Raw genomic sequence first — 15,061 nt, 5'->3', positions numbered from 1 at the left:
CCATGCACCAGGAGCCCGACGTGGGATTCCATCCCAAGTCTCCAGGATCGTGCCCTGGGCCAAAGGCAGGCGCTAAACCGCTGCGCCACCCAGGGATCCCGAGTGTTATTTTTTAAGATGGAATGAGTTTGTGCCTGTTTGTGACTTTCAAAGAAGGAATCCTAAGAGATGTGAGGGCTTATCAATACAAGGGAAGAGGAGAACAAGATCTAAGGGAGAACACGAAAGGGAGGACAAGAGATACAGGTGCATGAACGGGTGGAGGCCCCCCACTGTCCTGGGGGCAATGGGGAGGAGGAAAAGCTGAGTGACATGTAGGTGAGTATCTACACAGGAGGGCAAGCATTTATTTGGAGCCCTGAGAAGATTTGGAAAAGCCGTCATGAGAAATGAGTAAGGAAGCAGACCAGAAACCCAGTATGTCCAAAAGAGCTGAAGGCCCAGGTGGAGATCATACTCCTGGAAGAGCCCTAATCTGCACATTTTGGGATCTCTTTCCATTACCATCCAGAAGTCTGGCTCTTGCAGTGGAAATGACACAAAGTAGGGATTTGCAGTGTGCATGAGACAGGAAGACAAGTGGACAGCAATGTTGAAGGTACTGGCAAGAGCATGATTGAAGTGATAAATCACAGGATCTAGGCTAGGTTGGTGGGTATTTAACTGGTTCAAAAGAGAGTTTCAGGGATGCCTGGTTGGCTCAGTGGTTGAGCATCTGCCTTTGGCTCAGGGCATGATCCCAGGATCTGAGGATCGAGTCCCGCATCAGGTTCCTTGCAAGAAGCCTGCTCTAAAAAAAAAAAAAAAAAAAAAGAGAGAAAGAGAGAGGTTCAGGGACCAAGGTGTCAAGGACATCTGGAGGTTGGATACTAGGAAAGAGGAGCTGAAGTTACAGATGGATGAGATTTCAGAGGAGCAGTAGTTCCTGGTGAGGCTGAATTATCCATACTTAATGAATGTCACCAATAAGAAAGAGGATGGGATGAAGAAGATGACTAGGGGCCAGGGACTTGGGTATTGAGAATGGGGTGGGAGAGCAGCAATGAGGGGCAGAGAGGGCAGGGTCAGGAAGAATGACCCTCTGGGAGGAGGGGTTTTTGCCTGGAGGTGAAGACGGTAGAACTTGAGACAATGACACCTTTGCCTTCTGTCACAATGAGGGACATAATGTATGTCAAATGTCTACCTTGGGCAAGTGTAAGGCAGATCCAGTCCTTGCCTCCTAGAGACCATAGCTTTGGGAGGAGGGGACAGTGGATCAGGGATTTCATTGGTGAGGGTGCCCAGCACTGGGGGTTCCTGCATCCCTGAGCTTGGCGCAGCTCCAGCCCCTGAAGACAGAGAAACCAGGATGGTGTGAGGGGAACTGCCCTGGAACATTCCAGTGTCCCCCCCACTACACTCAATGCATTCTCTAAAGCAGGTTGTTTTCCAGCTGTAGAGACATGGCTTGGGAAAGGCTATCTGAGAGTGCCCCTTATTAATTGTACTTGGCTTCATTTTCACACCCATGGATCCCATCTGGGCATTAAAACAACCCTGTGAGGGCAGTTCTCCAGCCCTTATCACAATTCTGAAAATCTGAAAAGCTCCGACAAACAAAAGTATCTTAGTAACTCCATTGGTAAAAAAGTTGACCTCTTAGAAGGTTGTTTGGAGTTTTTAATTGTCCTACCTGGTGTGTTTGAGGACAGGGTGGAGCCCGGTCTCTGCTTGTGGCATCACATGGTGCATGGCAAGCGTGCCATATTCCCTTTGTGTAATCCAACAAGCTGTGGATTCCCAAACACATGTGGCTTCAAGGATTCTGGACAAGGGATTATGGATCTGTGCGACTGTCCTCTCTAGCTGATGAAGAAACCAAGTTTGAGGGGTGCCTGGCCAGCTTAGCCTGTAGCACATGAGATTCTTGATCTCATGGATGGGAGTAGAGATTACTTAAAAACCAAAATCTTGGGGCTCCTGAGTGGCTCAGTGGTTGAGCATCTGCCTTCAGCTCAGGTCGTGATCCCGGGATCCTGGGATCAAGTTCCGCATCTAGGCCTCCCTGAAGGGAGCCTGCTTCTCCCTCTGCCTATGTCTCTGACTCTCTCTGTGTCTTTCATGAATAAATAAATACAATCTTAAAAATAAAGATAACAAACTCCAAAAACCCAAAATCTTAAAAAAAGAAAGAAAAAGAAGAAAAGAAAAGAAAGAAAGAAAAGAAAGAAAGAAAAGAAAGAAAGAAAAGAAAGAAAAGAAAGAAAGAAAGAAAGAAAGAAAGAAAGAAAGAAAGAAAGAAAGAAAGAAAGAAAGAAAGAAAGACACCAAATCTAAGAATAAATTATACTCCACAGACTGACTGGCACAGGACTTTGCTCTTCATTGGGCAGCCAGTGGCAAGCCAGCAGGTGTTAAACACAATAGGAAGAGGTATGATTAATTTTGATTTTTAGAAATTGTAACCAGTAGTAAGAGGGGAGCTGGACCCATGGAAGGGAGCCTGGGCACAAGGTGGAAACCAAAAGCCTTTGCCTCCTTGATCACTGTCCTGTCTTCGGGATTCCCAGCATCGCACTTCCATTGATCCCCTGAGCTGGGTCCCCACTGACCTTCACGTTGCCCTTCTCACAGGCAACTCTCAATCCCTTGACTAGATTATTCAGCTGCACTTAAGGCACTGGCCAGCCACCCTGCCGTCTTAAAACCTCCCCAGCCGCTGGCTTTTCTGACCTCCTTCTCCCTTGCCTGCCTTCTCCCCTTGGGGCCTTACGGCTCTGGCTCTCTGCTGGTCCCCAGCGCCCCCAGCTCCGCCAGCAGTGGGCCAGAGGCACCAGATGGAGCTCACCCTCTATGGTTCTTCCTGGGCCATACGCACCCAGTCCCGGATTTCTGCTCAGCTCTGCCCTCCTCCCTGAGCCTGACTCTTGTATCAATGCCTGTCAGGCCCTTGGCTAACCCAAGTTCCACTTGGGGAGATGAACGTAACTTCTCAGCAAACCATAGCAATTTATGAGTGATGCTTGTGATGCCTTCTTTTTTGCCTATTTTACTATTGCTCTTTGCAAATTAAGCCACTCCTATCCTGGGTTTGACCACCAGGAATTCAGTACCTGTGCCTTACAGACCTTCTATGGGCCAGTCGTGTGCTGGGCGAAGTCCTTTAAGTGAATGAGGTCAGGGCAGAAATAATAAGGCAAATCCATGAATCCCTGTCACCGGAGATAGGAAGCGTGTCACGGGGGAGGAGAGAGCAGTGTAACCCACGAATCTGGCAGAGCATGTGTGGACTTCCCTTTACCTTGATCTTCCCCCAAAGGAGAAAGGTTTTATTGTTTTTAAGATAGAAATGACCAACTGAACTGTCCTGCTTGAAGCCTTCTTGTTTCCTGGGGTGACTTCCAAACATGGTCAGCACCCTAGGGGGTTCTAGTTCACAAGCAGGTGTAGGTCCTACAAGGGATTCTGAGGTTAATAATCAGTAACAGTCCTTGACGCCGCAGCTTGCCAGAGGCTGTGGGTTGTTATGTTGGTTTTCAGGCGGTGTTCGTGGAAGCCACTATGTGCCAGGAGTCAAAGCAGCTGCTGTTCCTCCAGTACCTTCCTGGGTTACGTGGAGTCAAAGCGAAACAAATAGGGTAAGAGGAGCCAACCGAGAAACCGGTTGGTCGGGTGGCTGTGTCCAGAGTGGGGAAGGAAGGAGACCCAGGGCGGCCTGCTACTGACCGACAGACGGATGTGGCCCCAGCAGCGTGGGCCCAGCGTCCAGCGGGGGGCAGTGGTGTGCAGAAAGTCCAGGGCGCTGCCCCCGAAGGATCTGGTCCCTGGGGAGCCAGCCTTCTGCCCAGCTTAGCCAGGGAAGCCGCTGTACCTTTGGTTACATTTTGTTCAAATAACGCTTCCTTTCTGGAGACCGCCTGAGAGCTTGCTTGTTTGCCAGGAACCTCCAACCCAGTTCAATTCATTAATGACTTATTGAGCACCATTCCGGGGCTGCCGTGACAGCAAAGCCGGGTGCAGGAAGCTTCCAGGCTACCGAGAGCAGAGGGCACAGGGGTGAGGCAAGATGACAAAGCTGAAGGCAAAGCTGAATGAGCGTTTATGGAGCATCCATGATCACGGGTGCCTGGCACGCTGGGGAGTGGGGCAGATCTAAGCATTCCCTCCCTCCCAGGTGCATGGGGCGGGCTCGGCCAGAGCTCAAGACCAAACCCTATAAGGTGAGACTGTATAAAAGGCCACCAGGTCTCCCTGGTGTGTCCGAGGGGGTAGCCCAGGGCTGCCCCAGGGACCCACCTCCGGCACACCCCAACCACCCCAGCCTGTGGCCTGAAGCCCTGGAGCTGCCCCCGGGGACAGTAGGATTGCCTTGCGGCTGGGAGGGACAAAGGTAGAGCAAGAAGTTACCCTAAGAGACAACGCTCCTTCCTAGGAGCCAGGCTGAAGGGGTGCTCAGAAGCCACAGAAGCTCCCCCGAGGGTAAAGGCATTCCCCAGGTGAGCTCAGAGCTCCTGGAGGCTGTCTCTAGGCGCCCCAGGTACATGCCGCTCTGAGAATGCTGACGTTGCGCGTACGTAGGGTAGGTAATGATCCTGACGCCTCCCCCCCACCCGCCTCCTCAAGTAGCTCCACGCCCAACGTGGGGCTTGAACTTACTACCCTGAGATCAATAGTAGCAGGCTCTACACTGAGCCAGCCAGGTGCTCTGGGGCAGGTCATGATCTCTTTTGGGTGAAGCAGATTTAAGCAGAATGAAAACATCTCATGAACAGGGAGAAAAGCTTCCCCCCCACCCCACGTGTGTTGAGAAGGAACAGGTTCTGATCAAAGACCACCCCCAGTGTTTCCTTCTCTGGAGGCAGCTGGGGCAGGCCAGGTCAGATCTGCCCAAGCCCTGCTGCTGGCTGTTTTAAGGCTGGGAGGTGCCCCAAGATCCCTAAGCTCCTGGCTTGCCAGTTGCATCTGAAATTGATTGAAATGAAATGTAAACCCCAGTAGCCGGGAAGGAAAGGTCAGGATTTTACCCCTGTGTGCTCCCCTCCCTGGCCTGGGTCCCATCACTGCTCAGGTTCCCTTGCACTGCCCACAGGCCCCAGAGAATGGCTTCATTGTCCGCCAGACAAACCCAAATAGCAGCATCTTCTGTTCTCTGCCTTAGGGAGATTCACTTGAAACCCCAAAGTCCCAGATGTGGGCGACAATGGGGATGGTTGTTGCAGAGTAGTGAGCCTGGAACAGATGAGAGGCAGGTATAGGGAAGACAGCCCGTGTGCTGGGCTGGGCTGCAGGAGAGCCACTGCATTAACCCAGTTAGCACTGGCAGGAGTTCTGTTAATCACCAAAGAAGTGCCAGTGGGGAAAGAGGACAACCAGCTGGTGGGGGACTCGGGGGGCAGGAGGGGACGGCCCTGGAAAGAAAGGACGGGCACTTATTTCTAGGCTGGTAAATGCTATTTTTATCATTTTTTAAATGTTCTGGATTTTTTCCCTAACCATGCCCTGGAGCATTTGGATGAACTGTTTGCATTAATTAATAAATCAGATGACATCTCCACTCAGCGGCGGGCTGTGCTTTGGAAACCCTCTGGGTGGCCCAGGCAGTGGTGACTGCAGGCTCCTGATTGATCCCAGCTGCGGTGTCTGTCCTGTCATTCAGTCCCCTCAATCCACATGTCCTGAGAGCCTACTTGGTACTCATCTGGGTTTCATGAGAGGAGTGGTGGGGGTTGGCCCAGCACAGGAACAGCAGCGTCTGGGCACAGGGCTAAGCTATAATAAGCAGCGTTTACAATCAAGTCATAATTCTGCTGAGCTGGTAAGGCACAGGTTTCCTGTGGGTGGGAATCAGGAAAAGCTGCACAGGGGTGCTAGGTTTTGAGGACAAAGGTCAGATGGTGATAAGCAGAATGGCCAGGCTTTTGGATGCAGAGGGTGTGAACAAAGGCATAGAGACAAGATTTTGGGGATCAGGTGCAGCCTTCCCTGGCGGGGGGGGGGGGGGATGCCTGGAGTTCCATGAGCTTAGTAGCAGAGATGCCCCACACGGCCACTTGGGAGAGAGAGTGCTAAAAGGGGGCAGTGGCCCTGGAGACCTCATGGGCAATGTGCTCTCATTCCTCCCACCCCACCCTTAAAAAGACTGTGTCTTTTTTATTTTTTTAAAAGATTTTATTTATTTATTTGAGAGAGACAGAGGTAGTGAGAGAGCACAAGCAGGAGGAGAGGGAGAAGCTCCCACTGAGCAGGGAGCCTGACCTGGGACTCGATCCCAGGACCCTGAGATCATGACCTGAGCCAAAGGCAGATACTACACCCACTGAGCCACCCAGACGCCCCTGAAGGCTGTCTTTTTTTAGAGGAGCTTTGTGTGGGGCTGCGGGAAGTGGAGCACATGTAAACCCAGTCTTCACTGCAGCAATGGAGAGAGAAAGGGACACCCACTGAGGCCAGAGCACGGGGTGGAGAAGATAAGCCCGGGCCCAGGGGAAGTCATGACTGTACTCAGACCCTGGAGCGTTGTCCCACAGTCCCCCACCTCCTCACTCCAGCACAGCCCTGCTCCTCCTTAGACGCTCTCCTGCTTCCCACCCCATACAGCCTTCCAGCTGCTGCCAAGGAGGAAAGTGGGCCAAGGTGGGGAATTTTGTGTCCCCATGTGTGACGAGTTGCAAGGCAGGTGTGTCCGGTCACTCAGGCTCCTGTTAAGCTCTGCTGACCCTTATGGTCTGTCTTCAGGATGCAGGAGCTAGGGGCAGGCACTGACCTTTGTTTTTTGTTGTTGTTGTTGTTGTTTTGTTTTTTTAAAAGATTTTATTTATTCATGAGAGACACACAGAAAGAGGTAGAGACACAGGCAGAGGGAGAAGAAGGCTCCCTGTGGGGAGCCAGATGTGGGACTTGATCCCAGGAACCCGGGATCATGCCCTGACTGACCACTGAGCCACCAAGGTGCCCAGGCACTTACCTTTGTAACCAAATACTCAGAGTCCTGCAGAGTCCATACTTGCCAATGACCAGCAGGATGACATATGGAATGATTAACCCCCACCACAGTTTTTAGGAAACATTCTTTCTTAATCACTGACTAGGGGGGATTTCTGCCTCTCCAGAGACATCTCAGGCATGTGTGTTGAGATGGATGAGCCATTGCATGCATGGGGCCAGGGCTGGGAAACATGTCCATCTTGCCTTTTAGACCTCCTTTCTTCTGGGGACAAGTGATCAGCACCTCCTGGGCACAGCCTCCCTCTTTCCGTTGGGGTTTGAAACCACGCAGGCTGCTGGCAGGCACTCCCTCCCTCCAGGATGGTACCTGCATGGAACCGGCAGGTACCCTAGAGCTCTCTGCATACAACCACAGGGCATCCCCTGTTCTCTGAGCAGTGGCCCCAAATCACTCTCACTCCTTCTCTGGTGTCATAACTGCCTGGCAACATGCACCTGATCCTGGTTCCCTGGGCTGCCAGGCTGGGGGCTGAGGGGATGGCCACCTTCTTCCCTGCTCCCTCGCTCTCTGCTCTCACAAGACCCACAGAACTCCTGAGGCCACGGGGTTTGGAGGTTGACTCATCTGCCAATCAGAGGGCACCTCAGTGTGGGGTATCCTCTAGGGGTGAGCTCCCATCTGTTCTGGGCAAGAAGAGACTGATGGGTCTCAGGCTCACCCGTGCAGAGGTGGGACAGCTGCTGTGGAAGTGCAAGGGGAGGTGGCTGGGCCATGGTACCATGCTCACAGGGCTTCCCAGTGTCCCCTTGAGAGCCCTGGCCCATCTTGGAGGCCCAGGGGCAGCCCTAGGTAAGCCCTGACCATGGAGCTCTGGCTGCAAGCACAAACAGGCCTTTAAGAGCCTCCTAACATCCTGGGGTACAGAGTGCAGGTAGGATAAGTGGCAATCGATGGCCACTGTGTCACTTTCTGCCATGGTCCCAGGGGCCAGGCCCACCACCTCTCCCAGGGCTCCAGGGAGAGAGCTGCCTTGAAGCTGGCCTTGAACCCCTATGGCCTGCCTTGGTGTCGGGAAACCTTGCAGCTGCTCTGGGCCGGCAGAGCCTTCTCCCGCTGACTTGGGGGTTTTTGGATCAGGGTGTTGGTGAAGCAGAGTTTTGGCAAGAGCCTTGGCAGCCGCTGCCAGGAGGAGGCTGAAGGGAGATAATTAGACCTGGTAATTGGTTTGCTTTTTGCTTTCTTACAGGCACCAGTGACTGTGGCCTTGAGGGGAACAGGGAACAAAGGACGGAGGGGAGCAGTTGTTCCCCAGGACCGAGGCTGAGCTGTCCCAGGCTGAGGGGAACATGCTGGGCTGGCTGGCCAGGCGTCCTGCCACGTCCTGGCACATCTGTCTGTCTGTGGTTCGCTTCTCTGTGCCCCACGCTGCCCCCAGCACAGCCATGGCGGTTTCTGCTCCCTGGGCCGTGCTCACCCGTGTCCTCACCAAGCCTGGGACCAGGTGACCTAGAACTTCGAAGCTGAGGGTCCTCAGCTGGAGTTCCCCAGCTCTGGCCCCTCTGAGAAGAGCTTGTGCGGGGACTGTGGCGAAGGCTTTGGTTTCTGGGCAGAGCTGAATCATCGTTTTCCCCAGAGAAGCTTGCTCTCAGGGTGGTTTCCAGGCCCCCGTCCCTCCAGACCAGATGGCTCGTGTTAGATCTCAGTGTGCAACTTGCTGTCTCTGTGGGCACACGTTCTGGATTTGTCCCAACCTGAGCAGCTGATTCACCAGGACGTTCTGGGAAGTCCTCACCATTTGATTCCACCTCAGCACATCAGCACAGAAGCTGTGAGTCAGATTTCCAGCTTGTATGGGGAGTCTATTGATCCTGGGGCCAGACGCAGAGGTGTTGTCCGGGGGCCGAGGTCAGGACTCAGCCTGGGGTGCCGGGAGCTCCCTGTTGGGTCTGCAGAGCTGGCACTGCCTTCAGAGGAGCTCGTTACTCAGAGTCCATCAGATGATGGACTGTTGTTGTTTTTTTGTTTTTTAAGATTTACTTAGTTATTTTGGAGACTGAGAGCATGAGTGGGAGGAACAGAGGGAGAAGGGGAGAGAATCCCAAGCAGACTCTGTGCTGAGCCTGGAGCCTGACGTGGGGCTCAATCTCATGGCCCTGAGATCACGACCTGAGCTGAAACCAAGACCTGGACGCTCAACTGATGGTTCCACCCTGGTGCCATCTCGGGACCCCAGAGGATGGATTGTTTTGTGGCTGTTCAGGGTCTTGGGAAAAGCAGAGAACATAGTTCCTGCCCAGAAGAGCTGGAGACTCTAGGTTCAGCAGGATCAGCCTGCCTATGGCCTCCTTCCTCCCCAGCTGTCTGGGCGCTTAGTAGAGAGATATTGAGCATCTACCCAGTGCTCGACACAGTGCTTTGGGCTTGGGAAATAAGCATAAAGTCAGGTGGCACCTTTGAGGGACTCACTGGCTAGTGCCGGAGGCAGGTGGGCTCTCAGGCCCCCAGCTGGACCAGGCAGCCAGACGGCCCTGGCACCTGCCCCTGTGCTGTTCGGAGAAATCACCGGCCCCCCACAGAATCCGCCTCCTCCTGTGTAGGATCAGGAGAATAGGCTACCTTCCTTCACGCTTCGCAAGGATCCGGCTACGTAACAGATCCCAAGTGCCCAGAACCGGGCCAGGAGCAGTGAGGACGGTCGGTCAGAAGGCTTGAGAGGCTGAGAGGTTTGGAAGGACAGGTGGGACGGAGGGCTTGAGAGGCGTCCAGGGTCCTGGGGCTGGACGAGTGCAGCCAGCAGAGCCATGTCTGAGTGTCAGTCCACTACTGTGCATACTTACTCCTGAACAGCTGTGGCCTCAGCTTGTTTCTTTGTAAAGTGGGGATCATATCTTCCCTTCCAACCTCATTGGGAGACAGGAAGAGAAGCCAACATTTGCGTCTACTGTGTTCCAGACGCCATTTTATTCTGAGGATAGAGACAGAGAACGTATGTCATGTGTATTTTATATTAAACAAATCACATGGGCAGCCCGGGTGGCTCAGCGGTTTGGTGCCGCCTTCGGCCCAGGGCGTGATCCTGGAGACCCGGGATCGAGTCCTGCATCAGGCTTCCTGCATGGGGCATGCTTCTCCCCCTGCCTGTGTCTCTGCCTCTCTCTAAGTCTCTCATTAATAAATAAATAAAATCTTAAAAAATAAATAAACAAATCACATTGTCCCTTGTGAAGTGCAACCCCCAGGGTGACTGTGACTTTGCTCTGCCCTACGCCCCTGGCCACAGTCCACAGAGCAGGGGTGATGGGAGGCAGGCCTTCTGGTCTGGCCTTCATGCTAGCAGGTGCCACTGGCGTGCTGCTCTGTCTCCGAGGGATTCACCACATTTCCATGCTATTTAGGTCCAGATTACTAAAGCCTTTTGCCCCTATGGGAGGCTGGTGATTTCCTCAAAGGAGGGTCTGCCCTGTGGAGCTCGTAGGGGTGGAGTGTCAGGGCCGAGGGGCTCAGATAGGTGGGGCAAACTCCAAGAGCAGCTTCCAGCGCCTGCCATCCCATCTGCGTGGCCAGCAGGGCTTCTGCGGAGCAGCCAGGTGGATGCGGGGCTGGGGCAGGAGGGTTCATGCAGGGTGTGGTGGCCCTAGGGGCAGTTTGGTGTTTGCTCACCCTCCCCAGCTGCCTTCGCATGTCCCAGAGGAGCTTCTTGCCTGGATCTGGAGCTTGCCACCAAGATTCCAGGCCAGCAGTCCTGGCAACAGCGTGGGGGAGGAGGAAGTCTGCTGCAGAGCCTATTTGGGTGACCAACTAAGGCTAACAGGATTACCATCCGCTGCCCCACGGCTGCCAGGACGTTGTTAAATGACATTTCAGGGACCCTGACACAGAGAGTCAGAGAGTGTGTGGGTTGACTGGGTGGTAGGAGAGAACCCTGGGGGAAGTCAGTCCATTTCCCTGGCACTTGTTTAGTCTCCTTGCAGAACAGCTGGTCTGGCCAGCCCAGCCCTGGGGAGCTATGGACAGAAGAGGGGGTCTGGGGGTGGCACAGGGGCATGAAGGCAGGTCCACTCCCACCCCTGGGGCCAGAAAGTGATCAGCCTCTCCCAGGCCTCTAACCCCCCTCAAGGGGTACAGAGAAACCTCCGTGGCCTTGGGGTCCACACTCCCCCTGTTTGGAGGTCCTGCCTAGTCCTTGAACCTTCTGAGCCTCACTGTTCTCTACTCTTCCTGCAAAGTTCTTGGGAGTTGAAACAATGCATGTGGAAATTCTCTGTAAACTGCAAAGTGCTTTTTAAATGGAATTGTTCCTGGGACCAGAATCAAAGGCATAGAGGGTAAGAGTTGCTGTCTGCAGCCTCTGGGGAGTGACTCTGGCTCTGGAGACTAGCACATCCTCCCCTGCACTCAGAGATGAGGCCCTGTTGGACACCAGCATCCCGCCTCTCCTCCATGGCCTGGGATCCTAGGGCAAAAGTTTGCAAAGGTCACGGAGCTGACCAGTTTTCCTGCCAAGACACTGTACCTGTGGGCTTCAGACAGCCCTGGGGCTCCCCAGTCCGGGCCCAGTGGGGGCCCTGTTTTCCGCAGGATTTGTGTTTATAACACGATATTGTCTTTACCTTTTATCTAGTAGGAGTGAGTAATCTATTTGGGATATTTAACAAAAACCAGACATTACCTCACTGGTGTCTTATCCAAAGGCACTTGAATGATTTGGGGTCTTTTGCTGTGTTAAGCAGTTGAGGGAGAAATCCATGGACTTCCTCTGAGTGAAGGGAATCACAGAACACACAAATCTGAGAAGCCCTCTCCCCTGCCCCCGCAATAAACATCTGTTTTCTTCATTCTGAAAACACAGCCCACCCCGCAGAGCGAGCGGACTCTCACTGGCTTCTCTGGCTTCCCTCTCCCCTGAGGTATGAAGAGTTTCGTGTGAGCTCACACCAGCCTCCCTGGCAGGCATGGGAATGTTCTAACAGCAGGCAGATCCCCTCTCTGAGGTCCATGGCTAGTTTCTAATGGAAATGTCAGAGAAATAATGATGCAAGTGGCCACTGTGTGCCCCCCCAGGTATAGGAAGGAGCCCCAGATGGCTCAGAGATGGAGTCACCCGGGTCATCCTCACCTAGAAGGACAACTGTTGTCATCCTAGGCCAGGCCATGGGACATATGTTCTGACAGCAGAAAAATTAAAGTCCAATGACAAACTTCCAGGCATCCAAAATCACTATGTGGTAGGTGATATGAAGAAGGAAGTGTTGGGACACCTGGGTGGCTCAGAGGTTGAGCATCTGCCTTTGGCCCAGGGCATGATCCCGGAGCCCAGGGATCGAGTCCTGTATCGGGCTCCCTGTATGGAACCTGCTCCTCCCTCTCCCTGTGTCTCTGCCTCTGTGTGTGTGTGTTTCTCATGAATGAATAAATAAAATCTTAAAAAAAAAAAAAAACCCACAGGAACAGTGGGGTACCCGGCCAGCTGGGTCAGGCATTCTCCATTTCGAGGAACATGTGGCTTTCAATCTCGGGGTTGTGAGTTTGAGCGCCATGTGGGGTGTAGAGATTACTTAAAAATAAAATCTTTAAAAAATAATAAAAAAAAATATGTTAGCAGAAATATAGGAAGAAAAAAGAGAAAGAATGCAAGCCTTTCAACATTTGAGGCTGGGTAATGGATAATATGATTTCATTTTACTGTTTTCTCAACTTGTGTCGTTGATTGAACATTTTCATAATTAAAAGAAAAATTAAAGACACTGAATCATGTTAAAAAAACAAGCCACAGACGAGCAGGAGATATTTAGAACACGTGTAACTGACAAGGAATTTCTACCCAAAATATATAAAGAACTCCCACGAATCAGTTAAAAAAAAAAAAAAAAAAACCCTACCAACCACATAGGAAAAAAGGCATAGATTTAAAAAAAGCAATTTTAGGGGCATCTGGGTGGCTCAGTTAGTTAAGTATCTGACTCTTAATTTTGGCTCAGGTTATGATCTCAGGGTTCTGAGATCGAGCTCCCACACTGGGCTCCGGGCTCAACATGGAGCCTAGTTAAGATTTTCTTTCTCCCACAGCTCCTCCTCCTCGCCCAAAACAGGAAAAAAATAAATAAACCAATTTCTTTCTCAGAAAGAGAAATTTGAATGGCCAATGTCTACCCTCCCAGGTGATCAAGAAAATGCAAAGTAGAAAATAAGGATAGTTATGCCTGTAAGATTGGCAAGCGTTTGAGAGTTTAGCAATATCAAGTGTTGGGGGAGATGTAGAGTTTAAGACATAAAGTCAGAAAGCAATTTGGCAATGTCTGCTGGAAACATGTACATCCTACCACCCAGGAGTTGACTTCTGAGTTTATATTTCCCAAAAAAAGTCCGGGGCAGGGGCACCTGGCCAGCTCAGTTGGAAGAGCATGTGACTCTTGATCTTGGAGTTGTGAGTTTGAGCCCCACGTTGTGTGTAGAGATTAAATAAATAAGTCTTGGGTTGATATACAGCACAGAATTGGATCACTCATTAGATGCTCATTACTGTGTTCTTCATAATAGCTGAAACTCCCTAAGATGAAGAAATAATTGGGGCAGCCTGGGTGGCTTAGCAGTTTAGCACTGCCTTCCACCCAGCATGTGATCCTGGAGACCTGGGATCGAGTCCCACATTGGGCTCCCTACATGGAGCCCTGCTTGTGTCTCTGCCTCTCTTTCTCTCTCTGTGTCTCTCATGAATAAATAAATAAAATCTTAAAAAAAAAGATGGAGAAATAATTAATGACCTATTCACATAAGCACATACTATGTAGAAGTTAAATATATATTAATATGTATGTATAATTATGGGTGAATTTCCAAAACAATATGAATACTGAATGAAAAGAAAATTGCAAAGGGATATGTATGTTATTATACCGTGTTTATAAACAATTTAAAATTACTACATAATATTTTTGAGTCTCTATATCATAAGAGTACAATAATAATAATTATTATTTTTTTGAAGATTTTATTTATTTATTCATGAGAGACAGAGAGAGAGCGGGGCAGAGACACCGGCAGAGGGAGAAGCAGGCTCCATGCAGGGAGCCCGACGTGGGCCTTGATCCCAGGTCTCCAGAATCACGCCCCGGGCCGAAGGCGGCACTAAACCTCTGAGCCACCCGGGCTGCCCAAGAGTATAATAATAATTAGAAGGGCCACAGAGCAATAGGAAGATAGAGCTTATCTCTAGGGAAGGAGAGCAGGGAATGGGAATGACCTCAGTTTTATCTATTATGTTTGTTTTTTCTTTAGGGAGAAATGTTTGAGAAAGAATCTGAGTAAATACATGGAAAGAGTAATATTTGAATATCTGAGTAGTAGGTACTGGGTATTTATTATCAGGCATACCTCTCTTTGTGCTTCACGGATATTGTGCTGTTTACAAATTGACAAGATCAAGACGTTAGGGGAGGAAGTCACAGCAGATGGGGTGGAAAGGGCAGGAGAACTAGAATTGGAAGTGGAGCCAAGGGATGGTACTGACTGGCTGAAATCTCATGATAAAACCTGAACAGATGAGCAAAGAAAGTGGTTTCTTTCTTTCTTTCTTTTTCTTTCCTTTTCTTTTCTTTTCTTTTCTTTTCTTTTCTTTTCTTTTCTTTTCTTTTCTTTTCTTTTCTCTTCTCTTCTTTTCTTTTCTCTTCTTTTCTTTTCTTCTCTTTTCTCTTTTCTTTTCTTTTTTTTAAGAAAGTGGTTTCTTGACATGGGATCTACTCCTGGTGAGGATGCCATAGAGATCGTTGAAATGACAGTAAAGGATTTAGAATATTCCAGAAACTGAGTTGACAGGATGGACTCCAGTTCTAGAAGAAATTCTATCATGCTTCCGATGCTATCACACAGCATCACATGCTACAGAGAAATCCTTCATGAAAGGAAGAGTCCATCGATGAGGCAAACATCATTGTTGTCTTATTTTAAGAAGTTACCACAGCCACCCCAAGCTTCAGGCGCCCACCATCCTCAGCAACCACCAACATGGAGGCAAGATCCTCCAGCAGCAAAAAGATTGCAACACACTGAAAGCTCAGGTAATGGTTAGCATTTTGAAGCAATAAAGTATTTTTTGATTAAGATATGTCCATTGTTTTTATTTTTTAAAATGTGTAT

Source organism: Canis aureus, chromosome 6, assembly GCF_053574225.1.
Source record: "Canis aureus isolate CA01 chromosome 6, VMU_Caureus_v.1.0, whole genome shotgun sequence".
NCBI classification, from domain to species: domain Eukaryota; kingdom Metazoa; phylum Chordata; class Mammalia; order Carnivora; family Canidae; genus Canis; species Canis aureus.
This window is presented reverse-complemented; position numbering follows the sequence as displayed.